General features: G+C 46.2%; 1 pseudogene; it reads right to left on the reverse strand.

The window, feature by feature from the left end:
- Window positions 1-380: 380 nt before the first annotated feature.
- On the reverse strand, window positions 381-8,309 carry LOC117066118 (annotated as a pseudogene).
- Between the last annotated feature and the right edge of the window lie 2,205 nt (window positions 8,310-10,514).

The raw sequence follows: 10,514 nt of genomic DNA on the forward strand, positions 1-10,514 counted from the left end.
GGTTTGTGAATTATTTGTGCCTGGGCCATGGAAACTCTGAGTACCCGGCTAATTCTGATAAAAGCTGGTGACCATATTCAGTTACCCTATAAAAGAGCCAGAGGCTCCTTCCTGGGGCAGCCTATTCATGTTTCACCAGTTTTTCCTGCCAGGTCCCTCTGTAGAATTGCTGTCCTTCTCCAACGAGATGGGATGAACCCAGATCTCTTGGGCCTGTAGACTCCTGGAACATCAGCCATCTCCTCTGTGATGACAGGGGGAGCAGCCCTTGTCTAGAAAGGAGATTGCTGAATCCCGAGTCTCTCTCTGTTTATCTCTCTCTCTCTCTCTCTCTCTCTCTCTTTCTCTCTTTGTGGCACTAAGATTTATTAGAATGTGCCTTAACATAGGCACTGGGGCTTGCCTATGGTGTTCTTGATGTATAAAGCCCAGATGTTCTGCCAGTTCTTCCAGAGCAGTGATACCGGGAAGTTGAGAGCCAGATGGACATTGTACACAAGTTCGTCGTCTGTCATCCGGACATGGCCAAGAGTCATGCCAGACAGAGCCCTTTCTTCCTCTGGAACTTGATTATGGACTTCCCCTCATCAACTTTGGCCACCATGTCTTCACTGTACATCAGCAGGGAAGGGAACCTGCCTTCCTTATTTAGGCCTGGGCCCAGGATTTGTGGGATCTGCCTGATCAGAGACCCTGAGGCCAAAAAGGCATCATACTTGTTAGGCAGCTTCTTGTTCTTGTCAAGTTTCTTCAGCACCTCGATGTCCACGTGGGAGACACCCACAGCCTTGGCCTCATCCCAGTGCTGCTGGTCCCCCAGGACACATGTGGAGAACCTGGGGTGGGGAGTGGACTTCAGATGACAGTGCCCAAGAAGCGTTCATCTTTCTTTTTTTTTTTTTTTTTTTTTTTTTTTTTGAGACGGAGTCTTGCTCTGCCGCCCGGGCTGGAGTGCAGTGGCCGGCTCTCAGCTCACTGCAAGCTCCGCCTCCCGGGTTCAGGCCATTCTCCTGTCTCAGCCTCCCGAGTAGCTGGGACTACAGGCGCCCGCCTCGTCGCCCGGCTAGTTTTTTGTATTTTTTAGTAGAGACGGGGTTTCACCGTATTAGCCAGGATGGTCTCGATCTCCTGACCTCGTGATCCGCCCGTCTCGGCCTCCCAAAGTGCTGGGATTACAGGCTTGCGCCACCGCGCCCGGCCGCGTTCATCTTTCTGAGGGTCATAGTTCTTCAAGCGGATCTGTAGCTCCAGTGTTCCCAAAAGTTTCTGGCGCTTGCACTGGTTCCTGTCCAGGACTTCCCGCACTGCCTCCTACAGGGTCTCAAGAGGCTGCTGCTCTTGGTGTCTTGCGCAAGGGTAACAAGAAAAGAGCTAATGCTGCCTCTCTTGAGGCCTGGGGCGCTCCCATTTCCTCCCTTCTGAGTCTAAGGAGGGTGGGGAGTGGCATGAGAGCCCGCATTTGTCATGTCTGGTAAATCCATATTCCCTGAATAAGATCCACTTTATTAGATGAGAAAGGGTCACTCTTAGTCCCACTTTGGTTTTGTTTGTTGTTGTTGTTTTTTGTTTCGTTTTGTTTGAGACAGTCTTGCTCTATTTCCCAGGCTATTGTGTAGTGGCGCCATCTCGGCTCACTGCATCTTCCGCCTCCTGGGCTCAAGTCATTCTCCTGCCTCAGCTTCCCAAGTAGCTGGGGCTACAGGCATGTGCCACCATGCCCAGCTCATTTTTTTGTAGTTTTAGTAGAGATGGGGTTTCACCATTTCACCATGTTGACCAGGCTGGTCTCAAACTCCTGATCTGAAGTAATTCATCTGCCTCGGCCTCCCAAAGTGTTGGGATTACAGCCGTGCCCCGCCTCAATCCCGCTTTTGAAATAATGAGGAAATGAATCTTTAACCAGTAACGCCACTTAACACACACATGCACTTTTTGTGATATGACAAAAGATTGCTTAATTTTCATTTCGGCAAGCAAGGAAATAAACAAATCAGTGATGACTACCATCTACTATGAACATGTCTTGAGGAAAGAATGTACATAAGAATATAACTTCAAACTAAAGAGAAAAGATCTTATATTGAATACATTTAATTTTATGTAAAGACTCAATACATTGTCTCTTGCTTTTCCTTATTTCATCATGATAGTGAAATGGACCAGTGAATACCCTAGCATGGAGTCTGGGAAGAACAGAACTAGTCCGTGATCTCCTCTAAGCAGGGAGTGGTATTTGTTCATTTATATATTCGCAGAACCTAACTCAGACCTAACTCACAGCACTCACTACATCTTTGTGGAATAAAGGAAGAGAAGAACGGAGAAAAGAATTCCTCATTTGAGGACCAGGATAGGAGACAGCTTAAGCCCTACTGGACTTGGGACCCTGGAACAATTACCTCCACCAAATTCTACTCTGTGACCTCTTTTTTGGGGGGTGGGGGATGGAAGACAGAATTTCACTCTTGTCACCCAGGCTGGAGCACAATTGCGTGATCTCGGTTCACTGCAACCACCGCCCTCCAGGTTCAGGCAATTCTCCTGCCTCAGCCTCCCGAGTAGCTGAGATTACAGGCATGCACCACCATGCCCAGCTAATTTTTGTATTTTTAGTAGAAACAGGGTTTCACCATGTTGGCCAGGCTGGTCTCGAACTCCTGACCTCAGGTGATCCACCCACCTCAGCCTCCCAAAGTGCTGGGATTACAGGCGTGAGCCACCTCACCCAGCCCTGTATTGTGGTTTCTATCCCTGTCTCCCCTACAAGACTGTGGTTCTTGACAGGCAGGTACCATGATTTTTTCCATTCTCACATCTCCAGTGTGTGACACCATTTATGAATAAATGACTGGAAGGAAAAAAACCCAAGGAACCAACTAACGTCTTTTTTTTCTGGGCAGTTCAGAATCAGAGGCAACTATGGATTAAGGGACTACAATTAAGTTCTGTGAAAGTTGTCAAAATTAAAATAAAGTCACTAATGTTAAGAAAATCCAGGCAGGGCACAGTGGGTCATGCCTATAATCCCAGCACTTTGGGAGGCCAAGGCAGGCGGATCATGAGGTCAGGAGATCGAGACCATCCTGGCTAACACGGTGAAACCCCGTCTCTACTAAAAACACAAAAAATTAGCCGGGCATAGTGGCACGCACCTGTAGTCCCAGCTACTCAGGAGGCTGAGGCAGGAGAATCACTTGAACCCTGGAGGCGGAGGTTGCAGTGAGCTGAGATTGTGCCACTGCACTCCAGCCTGGGCGACAGAGCAAGGCTCTGTCTCAAAAGAAAAGAAAAGAAAAGAAAACCCTGACAAACAGAATCAGGGCAGGCCATGAAGAGAGGGTTTTCATGCTTGTATGCTTGATTAAAAAAAAAAAAATCACAAAAGACTGTAAAACTCACAACCTTGCATGAAGGCCTTCACAACATTACATAAAAAATACTTATGCAAGGACATCTGCCCAGCAACTGCCTGTCCAAGCTCAGACTGGCATCACCCTTGGTATTGATGTTTAAAGCCAAGGATAATTATTTTAAAATAATTTTTCCTTTAAAAGCCTTTATCAGGTTGGGCATAGTGGCTCACACCTGTAATCCCAGCACTTTGGGAGGTCAAGGCATGCAGATTGCTTGAGTTCAGGAGTTTGAAACCAGCCTGGGCAACATGATGAAACCCCATCTCTACATAAAATATAAAAATTAGCCAGGCATGGTGGTACACGCCTATAGTCCCAGCTACTCGGGAGGCTGAGGTGGGAGGATTGCTTGAGCCTGGGAGCCAAAGGCTGCAGTGAGCCAAGATCATACCACGGCACTCCAGCCTGAGCAACAGAGCCAGACCGTGTATCCAAAAAAAAAAACAAAAAAAGGCCAGGCGTGGTGACTCATACCTGTAATCCCAGCACCTTGGGAGGCTGAGGCAGGTGGATCGATCACCCGAGGTTGGGAGTTTGAGACCAGCCTGACCAACATGGAGAAACCCCGTCTATACTAAAAATACAAAAAAATAGCTGGCATGGTGGCACATGCCTGTAATCCCAGCTACTCGGGAGGCTGAGGCAGGAGAATCACTTAAACACAGGAGGCATAGGTTGCAGTGAGCCGAGATCACACCATTGCACTCCAGCCTGGGTCACAGAGTGAGACTGTGTCTCAAAAAAAAAAAAAAAAAGTGAGACTTTGTCTTCTTTTACTCACACAGTTTACTATGGCATGCATATTCATATTCCCATTGCAATGTCCATTCCAAAATAAAGACCTTTTCTTTTAGAAAGCCTCTCTGATCGTTATTTAGGTTGACAGTTCCTTCTCACATAGGGTATAAAAAGTGGTCTGAGACAACTCCACTCTCTGACCAAAACACCAGTGCAGATTTCATAGTCTTTAATGCCTGAGGCAGTGCTGAGGCTGGGCAAGGAAAATTCAAGTGTACTTTCATCCACAAAGTCACTAACACAAACCCATTCACCCTCGCCTTGAAGCTACGAATGCCAAGAGCACCAACAGAAGCCTTAGTGCTCAGGAAAGAGAAAGAGGGCCTGGGTCAAGGGCATCAAATTTAGGTTTTTGTTGAAACTGAAGTTGTAGCTGGAGAGTAGTCTGGGTGTGCTGATCCCTCCTAAGCCCTCGCCAAATATAAAATGTGGGAAACCATATGATCTTACCCATGAAACTGTCCTTGCCTGTGGTCTTTTTCTGCTTGTTCCTAATTGCTATTGTAATTTTAATGAGTCCCCCTTCATCAATTCCACATTCCATATCTTTCAGCTATTATACTAAAAAAGTAGGGTAGGCAGGAAGTTGAGGCTGCAGTGAGCCATGATCATGCCACTGCACTCCAGCCTGGGTGACAGTGCAAGACCCCATCTCTAAAAAGAAAAAAGAAAAAAAAAGTGGAGCAGGATGTGCTCGTTGACGCATAACTTTTATGTAACTTGGGCATGCCCAGATTCCTCTGACCCAGGCTCCACCTGCCTTCTGACAGATTAGCTCTGAAGGAGTTCAGAAAATGCCACCCCAAAATATGCTGCTTTGGGCCTCAAACTGAGGACACTTGGGAAACAGCAAATGCAGGGAGAGGCTTTCTCTGAACTTCCCTTATCTGCCTAAGGACAGATTTTCCAAGAGGAACTCCATTGTCCTGAGTCCCCTCCCCAGAAATTTCATCAACCAGGGAAGATTAACCAGGAGAGGAAACTAGAGGCCCACTTCATACCCAGACCGTCTCAGGATGTCACCTGTTCTTCTGAGGGCCCATTCCTCTTTCCCCAAAATCATTACAGTCCCCTAAGTTGCCTATATCTCCCTTCACACCTTCCCCCCCCAATGAACAGGGCATGTAAACATCTACATCTCACTGGGTTTGGAGGTACTCATTTTTCTTTCATGCAATGCCCCTGTGCACATAATATATTTGTATAGTTTTCCTCCTGTTAATCTGTTGTCAGTGTACTTCATAGACTCAATAGTTGAATCTCAAAGGGTAGAGGGAAAGTTTTCCCTCCCTTACAGCCCATTCCAGCAATTTCTAACTGGAAAATCAGGGATACATGTGCCCATCCAACTCCAGACACACTTGCAGGATCACAGAATTTTAACCTTCTCTGGAGCCCTCCAGCAAGCTGGAGGTTATCATCCCCCAGGGGCAGGGAAGGAGTGGGAAAACCAAGGGACAAAGTGCCCAGAGGTTAGGGAAGACCAAGTGGGAGAATGAAAACAAAGACTGCCATACATTCAGCGGGGAAAATAACCAAAGGCACCGGGTGAGGTGGCTTAACGCCTGTAATCCCAGCACTTTGGGAAGCTGAGGTGGGAGGATCGCTTGAGCCCAGGAGTTAGAGACCAGGCCTGAGCAACATAGCAAGACCTCATTTCTACAAATAATAAAAAAGAATTAGCTGAGTGTGGTGACACATGACTGTGATCGCAGCTACTCAGGAGGCTGAGGCAGAATCACCTGAGCCAGGAGGCTGCAGTGAGTCGTGTTCATGCCACTGCACTCCAGCCTGGGTGACAAAGCGAGACTCTGTCTCAAAAAAGAAAAGAAAAGAAAATGACCAAAGGAAGCAGGAAAGAGCCAGAGAAGGAAGATGACAGGAAAAGAGGAGGGTGTGTGTAGAGGTGAATGATTACATGAATGAAAACAGTGAAGAGGCAAAAGGGCATGAGGAGGGGCCAATCCGATTAGAAGACACGTTAATTTCCTCAAGAGTCAGAGCAGTCTCATATCTGTTTGTTTTTCTCGAATCCCCTATTTAACCCCCCAAAAATGTTCAATACATACTTCATTGATTCCAGCTGATTGATTGATTGATTGATTTTGAGATGGAGTCTCACTCTGTCACCCAGGATGGAATGTAGTGGCTCGATCTCAGTTCACTGCAACCTCTACCTCCTGGGTTCAAGCAATTCTCCTGCCTCAACCTCCCAGGTAGCTGGGATTACAGGTACGCGCCACCACACCCAGCAAACTTTTGTATTCTTAGTAGAGACAGGGTTTCACCATGTTGGCCAGGCTGGTCTTGAACTCCTGTCCTTAGGTAATCGGCCTGCCTTGGCCTCCCAGAGTGCTGGGATTACACGCATGACCCATCAGATCTGGTCTCCAGCATTATTTATGAACCATGCTTCCAACAGGAGACTCGAATTCTCTGGTCCAACAGAATCCTGTGCCCGAGACATCTGACATTCATGGTACCACCTAAATTCTCTTTCTATCCCAGGTTCTCAGTGTTGCCTTTGAAAGGCAGGACTTTAGGTATAGACCTTGAGTCAGCAAGGTCTACCCCAGGGGAAAACTGCTCCCTGTGCTAGGTCTGTACACCTAAAAGAAAGCTACAGACCTTGTTTAACCCATCAAATTGTGATTTTGCCCATATCTGCCAGCTGTTAGTAAATAAGTTCCTTTGTCTGGATGCAGAAAAGATCCAAAATATCCCTGTTGAAGATACCTGGTTTCTGGTGTACACTCTGCCTGTCTCCCCTTGCTGGGAGTAAGTCTTCACAAATAACTTTTTTTTTTTTGAGAAAGGATCTCACTCTGTTGCCCAGGCTGGAGTGCAGTAGCACAATTAAGCTCACTGCAGCCTCCATCTCCAGGGCTCAAGCAATCCTTCCACCTCAGTTTCCCAAGAAGCTGAGACTACAGGTGCATGCCAACACACCTGGCTAATTTTTTATTTTCTAAAAAATTATTTATTTTCTAAAAAATGTAGAGGAGGTCTATCTATATTTAAATATAAATATAAATATATAAAAAATAAATATAAATATAAAAAAATTTAAAAATATAGAGGTCTATCTATATTTCTCTATGTTGCCCAGGCTGGTCTTGAACTCCTAAGCTCAAGCGATCCTCCCACCTTGGCCTCCCAAAGTGCTGGGATACAGGGCAGAGAACTTCTAATGCATTTCAGCACAGGGGCTGCTTTCCCAGGCTAGGTCGCTGAGCCAGCCTCCCTCTCTATCCTCCTTAGCCAGCTATTGCTGGAACTGCCTGTACCCACTGCTCTCTGCCCTGGCTGCTTCTAAGAGAGTGCATTAAGGCTGGTTTGCTTCAAGCACTCTCTGCCCTCAATGCTAGCTTCTCAGTGGCTTGGCAAAGGTGCTTCCAACTCTTTTCTTTCTCCCTAGGGTCATCTCAGTAGGAATACCAGCATCTTAATTTCTTCTTTTATAAATCCTTACCTGATTTCCCTTCAGTTTTGCGGTTAAATCTACTGGTAATTGTGAAATAGCTCATGTAAAAAAAAAAAAAAAAAAAATCCTCAGAGCCTAGAAGCCTGGTCCTCAACTTCCAGCCCTCTTTTCTCATGACCAAAATATCCTAGAGCCTTCAAGTGTTCAGTACAGGCCCTGTTGGAACCTCTTTGAGCTCCACTGTTTATCTCTAGAAAAGCACTGAATATAGCAGGAGGCTAGAGGCATGCTGACATCTGCTCGTCAACAGAGCAGAAATGATGGCTTTAATTTCCTTTCTCAATTAATTCATTTCCAGGCTGTTCCCTCCCCACCTTCATAAGCTGGTTCTTATTTCAAAAAGTCAAAGTAATAAAGCTGCTCTCCATTACTCATCCAGTTGCTTCCTCCAGCTGCACATACCCCACATGCTCTTCCTCAACCTCTCTTCATCACCTTCTTTTTCCTCCCTTCTCCCTCTCCATCACCCCTTCTAGAGGGAGTGCAGGGTCATTGCTCTACCTCCAAAGTCCTACACTCTTCCTACAACCTTCTGAGCTTATTCTCTCTGGGTTGGTCTTCACGGTGCTGAATACATACCTCTTGATATGCTTTGCATTGATTGATTTCCTCATGCCAATGTTCCAGGCATACTTCTCTCAGAGATGACCCTAAGAAAAAATCTGCTGCCCCAGAGAAACTGAAAAATACCGAAAGATTGAGTGCCTAACAGAGCTGGATTTATTCCCTCATTCCAACAACAGGAATTAAAATCTCAGAGCTGGACTGACCCATAATGCCCAGGCACTGGCCCTAACAGTGGGTCTGGACCAGGAGCCAGGATTTTTGTGGGGACAGCCCTCTGTAGGCACCTGGAGGCACCTGCATGCTTCATGTTTGGACATGTTTGGGCATGTTTGGGCAGTGAAATATAAAGAAATGGGCCAGGCGCGGTGGCTCACGCCTGTAATCCCATCATTTTTGGAGGCCAAGGCAGGCGGATCATTTGAGGTGAGGAGTTTGAGACAGCCTGGTCAACATGGTGAAACCTGGTCTTTACCAAAAATACAAAAAAATTAGCTGGGCATGGTGGCGTGCACCTATAATCTCAGCTACATGGGAGGCTGAGGCTTGAGAATTGCTTGAACCCAGGAAGCAAAGGTTGCATGACCTGAGATCATGCCAGTGCATTCTAGCCTGGGTGACAGAGTGAGACTCTGATTGAAAAAAGAAAGAAGGAAAGAAGGAAGGAAGGAAGGAAGGAAGGGAGGGAGGGAGGGAGGGAGGGAAGGAGAAAGAAAGATAGAAAAGGAAATGCAACTGAGCATATAGGGTAAGGCATGGGGCTTTGGACTCAAAACTCAGATTTAAGTTCTGCCCTGACATTTATTACCTACCTGACCCTGGTTAAGTTACTTCTCTACCCCTTAATTGTAAAATAACAGTACTTCCTTGGCTGGCAGGACCAAATGGGAGCATGTATGTAAAGCATTTAATGCAGGGTCTGGTGCATGAAGAGCATTCATTAATTGTAAGAAGTTATTATAATAATAAGTGAATAGACATCACTAAGCCAGATAAGCGTTAAAACTCATTGTAGGCCTCTAAATTAAAAAAAAAAAAATACAGCCTTGCTATTTTTTAAAAGTATTGCCTCTAAGAGTTGCTTTAATAAATTTCTAGAAAGGAGTGATTTATAAGTACCATATTGTTGGAATGCAAACAGATATTTCAAAGAGGTAAAAGTAACTTGTTTTCTTGAGTGGGATAAATATTCCCCTTGGGATCTTGTTTACAAACTCAAAATATTCTGTAGGCAAATGATGCTAAGAGAAACTCTAGCCCTTACTTAGGGGAAATGATCACAAAAACTGTATTCTGAGCTTTGAGTAAATGACGTTTCTACCCTTCAGAAAACGAGCCATTGCCCAAGTGAAATACCCTGATTTCAAAAGCATGAGGAAAAATTGTCAGTCTTGAGGTTTTTCATTGTATACACGTTTAATCTAATGCTGCGCAATATTGGGTAATGGCCAACCTATTGCACAGTTTTCAAGTATTCATGTGTAGACTATCCAAGGGCAGCTATCTAACCAACCTTGTATATGATGCTTTTTGTTCTGTCTGCTTATATCTTTACTGTTTCCCAACACACACACACACACACACACACACACACACACTCACCCAATTCACATCCGCATTCACACAGATACACATATTAACACACATTTACTCACAGGCATGCATACACTAACACATTAACACACACGTTCTCTCACTTTTTTGTTCTCTTCTAGACACACATACACACACATACACACACACCCCCACTTTGCCCAGAGCAAGCAGAGCCCAGAACTCTGTCTTCTGGCGGCTACGGAAAGATCCCATGACCGCTCTGAAAAGCATCTCTTTGTTCCCTTTCTCCCCTCACTGTAATATTTCCTTTTCCTGAATATCACGCAGCAAGGGGCGGGGAGCGGGAAAGGAAAGAGAGGAAACCGTGGTCTCCCCCCAGCCCAGCAGTGCAGGCTGTGCGAAGCAGAAGGCTCCTGCTTCTGGGTGCTGGCATCTCTCCTGCCATTTTTTCTGAAACTTTGGGGTGTTTTTCTCTTCGCAGCACCCACGCTCCCCTCCCTTTCTGCCAAAGCTCCTTGTTGTGACACAGTGAGCGGCTGGTGGGTGGGGGGAGGGGAATCAGCTAGGTGGCCTCCGGGCTGAGTTACAGCTCCCCCTCCAGGAGCAGGGAGGGCAGAAATGAGACTACAGACAAATCCTAGAAGCCCCCCTAGTGCTGACCCCCCTACATGCCCAGAGCGTCTGTGCACCCCCCAACA

Source organism: Trachypithecus francoisi, unplaced genomic scaffold (assembly GCF_009764315.1).
Source record: "Trachypithecus francoisi isolate TF-2019V2 unplaced genomic scaffold, Tfra_2.0 Lachesis_group2, whole genome shotgun sequence".
Lineage (NCBI taxonomy): Eukaryota > Metazoa > Chordata > Mammalia > Primates > Cercopithecidae > Trachypithecus > Trachypithecus francoisi.